This window comes from Oncorhynchus mykiss, chromosome 1 (genome assembly GCF_057628025.1).
Source record: "Oncorhynchus mykiss isolate SJ-2025 chromosome 1, ASM5762802v1, whole genome shotgun sequence".
Lineage (NCBI taxonomy): Eukaryota > Metazoa > Chordata > Actinopteri > Salmoniformes > Salmonidae > Oncorhynchus > Oncorhynchus mykiss.
This window is the reverse complement of record NC_143022.1, coordinates 47,135,126-47,149,308: the sequence shown is the minus strand read 5'-3', so window position 1 is coordinate 47,149,308 and position 14,183 is coordinate 47,135,126. Positions and strand designations below refer to the sequence as shown.

Genomic DNA, 14,183 nt, shown 5'->3' with positions numbered 1-14,183 from the left:
GTCATCAGTTAAGAACAAATTCTTATTTTCAATGACAGACCTTGTCAGGTCAGGGATTTGAACTTGCAACCTTCCGGTTACTAGTCCAACACTCTAACCACTAGGCTACCCTGCCGCCAGAGTCTCACATCTGCCCAATTAAAGGCAGAAAGACAAATTCAACTCCATCTTTCATTGAATCAGATGGCTTATTCATCACAAAACCATTTCATGTTGCCAATTATTTTTATAATTTTAGATTTTTATGATTACTTAATTGGCAAAGTAATAGGCCAACAACAAACAGTGAGCCATCGTATTCATGCATATTAAAAACAAATAATGATAGAAAAGCATTGTAAGTGTGAATTTTGTCAAGTTAGTGTCGTAGAGGTGGAAAAATGATTGTTATCGATCAATAAGGACAAACCTCCTCGCATTGACAACTTAAATGGAAAGCTACTGAGGATGGTAGCTGACTCTCTGTCAATGAGTATCCCATATACAGTGTGTTGCACTGCAGTGAATGGAGTGGGTGGAGTAAGGAATCACCAGTATTCTGTATTAAGCCCATAGCCAGCACAAGAGACCCATTTAAGTTTTGCGTTTTGCAGGCTCTTGAGTAATTCCAAACACATATTTGTATTTTTTCAAATATAGTCTACCTACGCCATAGCTTTCAACATACCAGTACTTGTGTAAAACTTTCAAAATAATCGCTGGTATAAATAATAAAATATATAAAAAATAAAATAGGTCAAATTATCGATATATTTTTTCAAAGATGGTTGCAATACTGGAAAAACTGTTTTACCGCACTAGAGTGCAAAAATAAACGATATTCACAAAGCTTAGCATGTCTTTGCAGTGGGACTCTTATTTTATTTTAATTATCCGCGATTGTGCTACCTATTCTGCTACTAGGAGAACGGAAATCCTGAAGTCACAGCTCTTCTCGCAGGCTCTTTGTACGTGGGAGCGTTGCGAACCGATGGTCTTGATTCTTTACCTGGTTACATGCACATTGGACAACACCGCAGCTTTTCGGCATGATTTGTTATTTCTGTATAACAAAAAATCTGCAACGAGGTTGGCTCTTACAATTGGTTGCAATATGAAGGAATGTTAATTTCCCCCCAATTTTCCTGTGTGGTCAATGGGATTTCCTTATTATTACATGATAATCGAGTCGGAGTAAACGGTAGGCTAGAGCACGTGGACTGTGTAGTTTGATGGGATGGCACGCCCCTAGAATACCATGACAGATGATTGGTGGAGCGTCTTTACGATGAACGCAGCAATGACACCCGGAGCGCACAGTCCGGCAAGGCGCGGAGCATCCCATCGGAAAAGATACCACTGTCCGTGTCAAGGACATTTTTAATCCAAAGTGGTCAAAATAGTATTTTCAAAGGGTGCAGGGGAATAATTCGCGTTGGAGAGCAAGTCTCCGAAGTCCAGCATATAGTAAGTAATGCCAGAGACGCACTTGTTTTCATATCGTTTACATGTTCTATCCCATTCGCAGGTAGTCATAAACAGAAGTAGATCGATGCAAAGTCTACATATTGCCTAATGTACTTCGACTTTGCCAATAAACCATATTTTGCCAGTCATATACAGATTTTGTTCAGTATATGTTCAATATACCGATTTACATACCTGTAGATGTCCACCTGTGGATGAGCACTGTGTCACACAGACTACAGAATAAAACCTGTCTGAACATGACACGTACTATAGCTTTCACCACTGTTTCTCAGCATTCCATAGGCTACTGTAGCATCGTATAGCACTTTGCATGTACTGTAGCGTTATTCAAATAAATACGTCGTTTTTTTCCCCTCACTTTGTTTAAAATGGTAATCTGCTGTTGCTACATATATTTTTGGACTTGTAAATGATATGTACCCAATGATTATTTAAGAATATAACTTATAAATGCCCCATGAGCTTAGTTCAACTGCCGTACCCCATCAGAACCCAAAATATAAGCTTGTTTTACTCCAATGTTTGTAAACAAAGTAAACGTAACAAGCACTATATAGCTTCAAAACATGCTTGAAATGATAATGTTGATATCATGGATGGTCAGTCCTTGCGTCCATAGGTCTGTCTATGCATTTGAGCGTGGTTACATGTCTTCAACCCCATTGCTCAGCGTTTTACCAAAAACAGAAGCAGGGAGCACACTTTGTTATTGTTTCAACCAGTGATTTCCACTTTAAGTTGCAGTTGCTTTTTGATGTTTAAAGGTGTAAGAATTATGAGGAGCAAATACATTTGATCCACACAAAAGCAATTCCCCATGTACATTGGTTTGAGTGGTATGGCTTCTGTTGATGAAATGCAATTTTGTTGTTTTCCTTATGCTATAGAAGCCTATGTTGCGTTAAATGATATTGCAGCCCCACTCACCAGAGTTTAATTGCAGACTATCCATTATGGAATACATGACAAGCAGCTAAATATCTCTTGCTGTGAATGATATGGTCATTTCTGAATATCATGGCTGCAGTACACCCAGCTGTCTGTGCTTGTCATCAAACAACAAAGATGATTCATAGACCAGAAAATGCTTGAGTGTCTTGAATATGGACAAAGAGTTGGAGGGGACTTGCACTCAGGATACAATGTATTCTGTTGCCATGCTCATCTGAAGTGGCACAGGTGGCATAAATTTGACTAGAATTCACCTAAACACCAGTGGTTCTTTGGCCTCCTAAATAATTCACAATGCTGTTGGTATCACAGAGATTGCCTGTTACATTCTGTTGAAGATACCCTTGATTGATCAAGAACTAATTTGATGCATGGTGAAACCATGGTCTGTCTCGGATTTTGTATTATCAATTTGGAATAAAATTTCAAATGAGGAAAAACTCATTCTTCCAACATACGAACAGCATGCAAAAGAGAGTTTGCACGTGCAGTATAAGCTCATGTCCTGCACTAAGTCATAGAATGAGGAAGATGATACCTAAGGGCAATTCCATGGTAAACGGAGTGACACTGAGACACACAAAAAATGTATGTCAAACAAAAACCAAAGATTGCAAAGTTAAATGAATGATACAACTCTATGCACAAGACTTATTTTAATAATTTCCACTGAAAACTTCTTCTTTTTTTAAAACACATTTGCTTGAAGAACAGTGCAGATGCAAAGTTTAGTAACAAAATTATGTTTTGTGCTGTTTGTGCCATCATTCTCTTACCAAACTTTGCATCTGCACTGTTCTTCAAATAAATGTGTTTTTTATTCAGTTACTGTGGAATTGCCCATAACCATAGCAGCAGATCAGGGCATTATATTCTGATGATCAAATAGTGTGGTTAATACCAATGGGAGTAGTCCTCCTCCAACCTTAGGTTTGGATAATTATTATGTCAACTCACACAGCTATGGCTCTGTCAGTCATCTACAGGAGGTAATCTTTAGTCAGATATTGGATGTCGGAGAGAGGAGAGCGCTTACTACTCCCAGGAGGACTTAACAAATCCGAGGGAATAACGTTTCTTTACTTCTTTCGTGTTGATTTAGCACCACATAATTAAGTTATTATATATTATTTTCATACTTCTAGCAGAGAAAAGCTGTTATTATTGCTGCTCTGTTTATGTCTCCTTTAAAGGTTCAACGTAGCCTTTTTCTAACAAGTCGATATCAAATTATTTCTGGGTAACAATTAAGTACCTCACTGTGATTGTTTTCAATTAAAGAAACAAAAATAGGTTCTTAGCAAAGGGACATTTCTCAGGCATGAATTTTGGACTGTCTGGGAGTGGTCTGAGTGGGGAGGGGAAAACTAAACGTTAGCCGTTATTGGCAGAGTGGTTTGGAAGTATTTTTTATTCTTATTGAATATTTAAAACATACACTATACTTGCAGTGAAGCCACTCAACAACTACATCACACTAGTCATCTAACAGACTCCCATCCGGAGCGACACACAGAAGGAACCAGGGTCAACGCCCTGCTCAAGGGCACGTCGACAGATCTCCCGCAAGGTAAAAAAAAAAAACGGGGACGAAAACCAGCGATCCATCATCCACCGGCCCAAACTCCCAACCGCCAGGCCACTAGCCCTCCAAAGTCTTGAATCTTGCGTTGTTTTATATATCAACTCATACACCCTGTTCCAAAACTATTTTGCAATCTGTATGGCACAGCTGTCAACATCCTGGTCCTCAAATGAAACTGATATACTTAATTTACTTGTATACCTATTTATGCTTTTTGTATTCCTTTGATCCTTTATATTGGGCAGACAGACCAGTTCCCTACTTCCTCCCGCTTCCACCTGCCTCCTCCATGTTTGGGGTAATGGTTTAATCAATTGGTTGCAATCTTGGATTGAGCAGACCTTCCCGTACAATTCAGATAACTTCATGAAAGACATCTCTACCATTCCAATTTACAATATAATTTAAAAACAAAATACAATTTTCAAACATCTTTCCCTTAAATACAGGTCTTTTATCAACCAGTACATTTGAGTTCAGCCGTAATATTTGTTGTGATATTTGTTCTATCTTTTCAGGGGGGTGAAATTGAAATTGTAGCTAGCTCCGCAATGCTTGTTTGAAAAAGGGAGATACTTTGAATTTATCGCAAATGAGACATGGCAATCTGCACAAAGGCAAAATGGCAATTTTTAAACAATGGATGAGCTTTTCTTAGTCATCTACTTGAGAATCATCTAGGGTTCAAGTAAAACTTTTGAATAAGTGAAGCTTTTAGAGAGGTTTAGTACATTTAATAATCTCAATCCACCCAATACATATTCATTATATAGATAGGCATGATTTATCTTGTCTGGTTTAGCTTCCCAGATTAAGTGAAATATGTTTTGCTTATATGATTTGAAAAACGAATCATCAGGAGTAGGCAGTAAGTGAGTGAGTAAACTGAGATATGACTAAGGAGTTAATCAGGGCAATTTTTTTCCATAAATAGACAGGTATTTACCTCTCCAAGGTTGCAGGATCTTGGCTATTTTGTAAGTCACTTTGTTATTGGTCTATTAAATAATTTACCACGTGGTGATGTCACCATGGAAGGCCACAACTCAATCCCACTAAAACAGGCTAAAATTTCACTGTATTATTTCAACCTAATAGTATGGTAATACATTGACTGCACCGGGCCTTTAAGGAATGTTCTACCAGAGTTCACTCAGTGAATAATACTCATGGACAGACCCCTGGGTTGGCTATGGATGGTGCTGGACACCTCTGTTTTGAGGTGGTGAAGATAACTAAGATAAAGACAAGCCTGTGATGGGGATCCGCTGTGTTATTACATATAAAAAAAACTAACTTATATCATTTAAAACTCATATATCTGGAAAAAGTCAAGACAACACGTTGGTGATCCCACAGCTCCAGGGTGTAAATTTCCCTCGGTAATGAGTGTGTTGGGCGGCAGGCTGCGGGGTTGTGCGCCGAGGATCATGTGCTCAGACAAAATGGATAAAGCACATTATTTGTCCTCAGCTCTGCTTTGTCCCGCTCCCCAGCCCATAGGAAACAGTATGCGATTGTATGCCTTTGAGATGACATTCCATCCCAGGACTCAGGCCGAATGCAACAGATATTGCGATTGTTTAGCAACTTCCCCCACAGGATGACTGGATTTATTTTTTGTATTTTTTTTAAATAAGCAGGATTTTATGTTTGCATGGTATTTGGACTGCTATCCATGCTTTGTTGAAATGACTCATTTTGTAAATAAAATACATTTTTACCTAAGTTATTGATCATGGGTTCCACCAGTGACATTCTTCAACCTGTGTGCTACCCCTTTAACTGTAATGAGAATTTAGGAGACATTGGTGAGCCACCTCCACCAGGCCATGAACTCTTTCCCTGCTTGACAAAAGGTTTATAGCTCCATGGGTCATTTCCATGTAAGAGGATGACAAGCAACCCATCCACATCAATCTGGCAACGATTTCTACGATTTCCAGAATGCCAACATTGATTGGTTAGATTTGTTAGAGATGATCCAATCGCTGATTAGAAGGCAGATTAGGACGGAATGTATATACCGATCGATAGAGCAGAGAGTTTCAATTGGTGTTGCATACTCTTATAGGGTAATTTCCATCTAAAAGGACCCATCAGCACCAACATGTGAAGCTCATAGGGGCATGTCAAATCTGGTTTCAAATGAAAGTTAAAGAGTCTATATTTTGGAGAAATTAAGGCATATATACATTTATAACCTTTTTCTATACTGAATATAAGGAATAAGCAAATTATTTGATTCCTGGTCAAAGATATGGAGATGGCGTCTTAGAAAACATCTACCAGAAAAAGTCTTAAAAGGAATAAAAAATTCATCAAAACACAATTTTGTTGGACTAAAGACCCCTGCCAACTAATATCAATACTTATTATTATTATTATTATTATTATTATTTGCCTTGTGTAAGTTTAAGAAACATTGCCCTGTGCCTTTAAATTCCATTACCAAAAACCCACATACAGTGCATTCGCGAAGTATTCAGACCCCCTGATTTTTTCCACATTTTGTTAAGTTACAGCCTTATTCTAAAAAGTACTATTTTTTTTTTTTTCTGATCAATCTACACAAGTACCCCATAATGAAAAGCAAAAACAGGTTTTTAGATTTTTTTTTGCAAATGTATAAAAAAAAACGTATATTACATTTACATAAGTATTCAGACCCTTTACTCAGTACTTTGTTGAAGCACCTTTGGCAGCTATTACGGCCTTGAGTCTTCTTGGGTATGATGCTACAAGCTTTGCACACCTGTAGTTGGGGAGTTTCTCCCATTCTTGTCTGCAGATGCTCTCAAGCTCTGTCAGTTTGGATGGGGAGCGTCACCGATGTTCGATCGGGTTCAAGTCCGGGCTCTGTTTGGGCCACTCAAGGACATTCAGGGACTTGTCCCGAAACCACTCCTGTGTTGTCTTGGTTGTGTGCTTAGGGTTGTTGTCCTGTTGGAAGGTGAACCTTCGCCACATTCTGAGGTCCTGAGCGCTTTGGAGCAGGTTTTCATCAAGGGATCTCGGTGTACTTTGCTCCGTTCATCTTTGCCTCGATCCTGACTAGTCTCCCAGTCCCTGCCGCTGAAAAACATCCCCACAGCATGATGCTGCCACCACCATGCTTCAACGTAGGGATGGTGCCAGGTTTTCTCCAGATGTGACACTTGCCATTCAGACAAAAGAGTTCAATCTTGGTTAAATCAGACTAGAGAATCTTGTTTCTCATGGTCTGATAGGCCTTTAGGTGCCTTTTGGCAAACTCCAAGCAGGCTGTCATGTGCCTTTTACTGAGGAGTGGCTTCCATATGGCCACTTTACCATAAAGGCCTGATTAGTGGAGTGCTGCAGAGATGGTTGTCTTTCCTGGAAGGTTCTCCCATCTCCACAGAGGAACTCTGGAGCTCTGTCAGAGTAACTTCCCAGACCACGACCCTATGGACAATTCCTTCGACCTCATGGCTTGGTTTTTGCTCATGCACTGTCAACATGCACTGTCAACTGTGGGACCTTATACTGTAAACAGGTGTGTGCCTTTCGAAATCATGTCCAATCAATTGCATTTACCACAGGTGGACTCCAATGAAGTTGTAAAAACGTCTCAAGGTTGATCAATGGAAACAGGATGCGGAAACAGGATGCCCTTGAGCTCAATTTCAAGTCTCATAGCAAATGTTCTGAATGCTTATGTAAATAAAGAATTTCTATTTTTATGTTTTATACATTTGTTAACATCGCTAAAATCCTGTTTTCGCTTCGTCATTATGGGCTATTGTGTGTAGATTGATGAGGGAAAAAATGTAATACAATCCATTTTAGAGTACGGCTCTAATGTAACAAAATTTGGAAAAAGTTAAGGGGTCTGAATGCTTTCCGAATGCACTGTATCTTTAAGATATTTTCACATTTCTCTCCCTCATGAGGAGGGAGAATAATGAAAGTTCACAGAAGGAACATGTAAAAAATATCTATTTTGTTTCTGAGTTATTAAGTGATTAAAACTCAAAATTCTGTTACGTAATTGGTAACAGAATTTCAGAAAAATCTGTAACGGAATTACTGCAATTGACTTCTATGTGAAATCATAGTAGTCACAAACCACATTTGGGTCACCTGCTATTGTCCTCCCTTCCACTGGCATTTAGTTACGTTCAACCCATAACTGTTTAATTTCTATTTCTGTTCTGTGGTGGTCAAAGTAAGTGTGAAAAAAGTCTGGACAACCCCTCCCTCCCTCCCTCTCTCCTCTCTCTCCAGTTAATGTCACCTCTCCCGGCTCTTACTGACACCTCCCAATGAGCACCTTCTCTTTCCATTTACTGTAACCAGCATCCTAACCCATTGAGCACCGACCGGCACAGGATGTTCAGGGATGTTGAAAAGTAGTTGAAATTTGGTCAGTCCGCCCTGTCCTTGATTTCACTGTCCACAGATGCCGTTTTTGGTCCACTCCGGACCAGCCTTGATTTGTCCCAACAGAGATTTCCATGACATCTTTCAAAAGTGTAGAGAGCACAGTACAGTACAGTAGAGCACAGTAGAGTATAGTACAGTAACGTAAAAAAAGGTTGAGCAGAGTATAGTTCAGTGCAGTACATTCCTGTACTTTAATGTACAGTAGAGTAGAGTAGAGTTCAGCACAGTACACAGTAGAGCACACTAGGGTTGTACACTACAATGTACTGTATTATACTGTACTGAACTGTACTCTACTGTACTGTATTGTACTGAACTATGCTTTACTGTATTGTGCTGCACTATACTGTACTGTACTGTTCTGAACTCTACTGTCCTGTGCTGTACTGTACTGTACTCTACTGAGCTCTACTGTGCTGTACTGTGATGTCCAAACTTGTGAAACAAGTTTCAGATTGATTGTTTCAGATTTGGTCTGGTCCGGACCAACCATATTATTCTACAGTACACACTTGTGTGTGTCGAACAATACCCACATATGCAGAGGATATTGCATATTTCCACCTTTGTTTACTATTTAGGATACATCACCATGTAGAGAATTACCTTCATATCCACAACCATGCATTTCTGTGTAGTACAGATCAGGGACCCATGATGATATTCCGTTACAACAATTCTGTTACTGAGTGGTAATCCACGTCACTTACTGTAGTTCAATCACCCATTTTTTTTTTTCTCACGATGTCATGTCATAGCTGACACCCCACTCTTTCTGCAGACATCGTTGAATCTTATTTAAGAGTTTTTAGAAAACGTGGTAACATTAAAAAAAATGAAGGGAGACTTTACCGAAATTCTGTTATCAACCTTTGCTTCTGCACAGTTCTTCCAGTAAATGTGTTTTTGTGAAATGTTATCTGTAAATAGTTCAAATTAGTCATTGTGCATAGAGTTGTATGGTTTGTTGAACTTTGATTTCAGTGTTGTTTCTTTTGGCATACATTTTTAAGTAGAAAATCTGAGTCCGTTACCGTAGAATTGCTCCATGGTAAACAGGCAGCCCAGAGTCAGCCAGAAGCCAAATGGAGAGGTTGAAGTGAGCATTGTTTTAATCTGACAGAGTTATATGACCATCGCCTGTCAAGGCCAATCAAGCCAAAGTCTTCAGCAGAGCAGGGAAGAGTTGAGTGGGGAGTTATTGGGGGAGGGAAAGGCCGTGGGACAGTTTGATGTTTTTTTTCATGCAGGTTGGTTGTTTTCCAGTTACAATTTGAGTTCCTGAGCTAATCAGGTATCCCAGTGTTCTCCAGGAATATTATCCCTAAAGCAATCACTGCTCCACTCCCAGCCCAGATCTTAGTGAAGCATGGGGTTCTGCCTGACGGATGAGCTCTAACAAAATGTGGATTTGAAAACACTGCACTAAGTTCTGTGTTTGACTTGGCCCATTTATCTATATCAAGAATTTAGAGTCTCTCACACTATCTGATTTTTTCTCAGAGATTAAAGGATGCCACTAAACTGTAGCTACATTATTTTTACAGCCTGAACCATTGTGACACTACCATGTTGTAATATGTAAACCTACAGAACCTGATTATAGGATTGGTTGATTTCTAAAGAACAAAGTATGATGGATTTGGAGAGCCAACTGAGAAAAGAGAGAGGAAGGTCATGTTTTGACCTGTGATGTGAGTCTAGCTAGACTTTCCAGAGTTGAGTTGCCTCCTAGCCTTTTGTCTGATGTTTTTGGCACACTAGATTGCACCTGCTTGTGGGTGACATTTCTCCTCTCCTTCAACCTGCACTTCCCCGCATCACAGCTGCCAGGTGAGCAGAACTATGAGTGGTCCAGTGAGCTGGCAAAAAGTCAACCCGGTCCAGGTCCTCACCCAACTCCAGAGCCCCAGTCAGGAAGGATCAGTGAGGATGAGTAATAACAGCCTGCAGCTACTGTTATGGCTTCATACTTGTCTTTCATGATATACTTTTGTTTTGTGTTTGATTTCCCCATCCATACAGTTTGCATGCCATGCTCATGCAGTATGAATTTGAAAGCAAAGTATCTCACTCCAACAATGGCCCCACGTTGGATGTGCTGATTTCTTCTGAGCCCATGTTGCTCGCTGGTTATGACCCACTTTGCATAGTGTGTAATGTTATCCTGTCTTTTGAACTGGGTTTGTCCTGGTTGAGCTGACTCGTAGGTTAAGATCTTGAATCCATGTAACTTTACTCTGTTCTGTGCAACAGGAGTCATGTACTGTTTTTTTATCCGTTGTTTTAACAGGTAAGTTGCCTGAGAACACGTTCTCATTAGCAGCAACGACCTGGGGAATTGTTACAGGGGAGAGTGATGAATGAGCCAATTGTAAACTGGTGATTATTAGGTGAACGTGATGGTTTGAGGGCCAGATTGGGAATTTAGCCAGGACACCGGGGTTAACACCTCTACTCTTACGATAAATGCCATGGGATCTTTAATGACCTCAGAGAGTCAGGACACCTGTTTAACGTCCCATCCGAAAGACAGCACCCTACACAAGGCAGTGTCCCCAATCACTGCCCTGGGGCATTGGGATATTTTTTTAGACCAGAGGAAAGAATGCCTCCTACTGGCCCTCCAACACCACTTCCAGCAGCATATGGTCTCCCATCCAGGAACTGACCAGGACCAACCCTGCTTAGCTTCAGAAGCAAGCTAGCAGTGGAATGCAGGGTGGTATACTGCTGGCAAACTGTATATTGGAGTCTTGTCTATCAGCCATTTTGAATGAGCTGCTGTCAATTTTTTTGTTGTTGTTCCAATAAAGGTGCGATGCTATGTGTTGGGCCCTCTGCCAGCACTGCAACAATGACGCCTTGTCTATTATGCAAGAGATCACACAGGTGCTCAGTGCCACAGACACGAGTCGATTCCCACTACTGATTTGTTGACTACCTCTCAAGCGCCCAGCTGAAATGGAAGGCTGTTTAAACTAAAGGCCTGCAGGCAGCTAGACCCCTCCGACGAGTCATCTTGTCAACTACACATGAACACATGTAAGTGGCAGAATGAGGCCCTGATAGGATGTTGGAGCTGTCAGCGGGCCTCTGGCTTTGGTGCTTATACACTGCTCAAAAAAATAAAGGGAACACTAAAATAACACATCCTAGATCTGAATGAATTAAATATTTTAATTAAATACTTTTTTCTTTACATAGTTGAATGTGCTGACAACAAAATCACACAAACATTATCAATGGAAATCAAATTTGTCAACCCATGGAAGTCTGGATTTGGAGTCACACTCAAAATTAAAGTGGAAAACCACACTACAGGCTGATCCAACTTTGATGTAATGTCCTTAAAACAAGTCAAAATGAGGCTCAGTAGTGTGTGTGGCCTCCACGTGCCTGTATGACCTCCCTACAATGCCTGGGCATGCTCCTGATGAGGTGGCGGATGGTCTTCTGAGGGATCTCCTCCAAGACCTAGACTAAAGCATCCGCCAACTCCTGGACAGTCTGTGGTGCAACGGAGCGAGACATGATGTCCCAGATGTGCTCAATTGGATTCAGGTCTGGGAAACGGGCGGACCAGTCCATAGCATCAATGCCTTCCTCTTGCAGGAACTGCTGACACACTCCAGCCACACTCCAGGTCTAGCATTGTCTTGCATTAGGAGGAACCCAGGGCCAACCGCACCAGCATATGGTCTCACAAGGGGTCTGAGGATCTCATCTCGCTACCTAATGGCAGTCAGGCTACCTCTGGCGAGCACATGGAGGGCTGTGCGGCCCCCCAAAGAAATGCCACCCCACACCATGACTGACCCACCGCCAAACCGGTCATGCTGGAGGATGTTGCAGGCAGCAGAACGTTCTCCACGGCGTCTCCAGTCTTTCACATGTGCTCAGTGTGAACCTGCTTTCATCTGTGAAGTACACAGGGCGCCAGTGGCGAATTTGCCAATCTTGATGTTCTCTGGCAAATGCGAAACGTCCTGCACGGTGTTGGGCTGTAAGCACAACCCCCACCTGTGGATGTCGGGCCCTCATACCACCCTCATGGAGTCTGTTTCTGACCGTTTGAGCAGACACATGCACATTTATGGCCTGCTGGAGGTCATTTTGCAGGGCTCTGGCAGTGCTCCTCCTGCCCCTCCTGGCACAAAGGCGGAGGTAGCGGTCCTGCTGCTGGGTTGTTGCCCTCCTACGGCCTCCTCCACGTCCCCTGATGTACTGGCCTGTCTCCTGGTAGCGCCTCCATGCTCTGGACACTACTCTGACAGACGCAGCAAACCTTCTTGGCACAGCTCGCATTGATGTTCCATCCTGGATGAGCTGCACTATCTAAGCCACTTGTGTGGGTTGTAGACTCCGTCTCATGCTACCACTAGAGTGAAAGCACCGCCAGCATTCAAAAGTGACCAAAACATCAGCCAGGAAGCATAGGAACTGAGAAGTGGTCTGTAGTCACCACCTGCAGAACCACTCCTTTATTGGGGGTGTCTTGCTAATTGCCTATACTTTCCACCTGTTGTCTATCCCATTTGCACAACAGCATGTGAAATTTATTGTCAATCAGTGTTGCTTCCTAAGTGGACAGTTTGATTTCACAGAAGTGTGATTGACTTAGAGTTACATTGTGTTGTTTAAGTGTTCCCTTTATTTTTTTGAGCAGTGTATATTAAGCTGTGTTGGCAGAAGGTTGGCGAGAGAGATTTGAAACGCAAAGTTTTAAACGAATGATAAATATTTTCTGTTTGAAAATAAAGAATGTTTATTATTTTTTTTATGGTGTCGACTTTTTCCGCAGGCAATCCGGCGTCATGTAATTGGTTCGAAAATGACTTGACAGAGAGGACACAGTTTTTTCTGATGGAGTTAATTCAGGTTTCCTTGATATTACGAAAGGCGTCCAACAAGGAACGATTTTAGGTCCTGTACTTTTTGCTGTCTTTATAAACAATGTTCATCTATCTGCAAAAATTGTAACATACACCTGTATGCAGATGACACTGTTATGTGTACTATTGCCCCCACAGTTGACCAGGCTTTTTCGGAGCTTCAATCTGCCTTCATTGCTTTGCAGAAAGCCTTTGGTGAACTGAAATTGGTACTTAATCCAGGTATAACCAAGTATGCGCCTAAGTTCGGGTATGTTCAAAAACCTTCTTTCTGTTGTTTCTTTCAACATTTGAAGCATAGGATGTTAATTTACTGTACATCCCACCCACCCTTTTGCTAGTTTAATCCCTCCAGTCATTTTTAGACCCAAGCTCCCTACCTTTTTGCATGTTGTACAGCCCAACCAATAATTCTCATTATAAGCAAGTCAAAGAAGTGGTAGATCTGTTCTATGTGCGCTATTTCTATGCTTCTTGTTCTTAAGTTTTGTTTTTGTGTATTTTACTTTTTTTTGTACAGCAGCTTCAAACAGCTTAAAATACAATATTTTTGGTTATGGAAAATATATTTCACAGCAGTTTAGATGGTACAATGATTCTCTACACTATACTTGTTTGTTTTGTCTCATAAACTGAATGTAGGTAATCTATTAGAACAGGAAGAACCAGGACAATGGCGGAGCGATTTCTGCATAGTGCATCTTTAAATAAAAAATGTAAAACTATTGTAGTATGCAAACCATGTGATTAAAATGTTTTCCTACTTTCCTGAGCTAGTAAAACCTGATACATGTAAAAACCTGGTCCACTCATACTCTCCCGGGTTCCACATGTGTGGTACCAATGAGGTAGTGTTTATGGCTGCAGAGTTTTCT

General features: G+C 41.0%; 1 protein-coding gene across 15 annotated transcripts in view; it reads left to right on the top strand.

The window, feature by feature from the left end:
* Positions 1–895: 895 nt before the first annotated feature.
* Positions 896–14,183, top strand: part of LOC110523834 (liprin-beta-2) — a 113,159-nt gene continuing 99,871 nt past the window's right edge. For all 15 annotated transcript variants that reach the window (XR_016495377.1, XM_090232623.1, XM_090232593.1 and 12 more), the window contains exon 1: positions 896–1,446. The gene's annotated coding sequence lies outside the window, so the exon portion shown is untranslated. The remainder of the gene's footprint in view (positions 1,447–14,183) is intronic.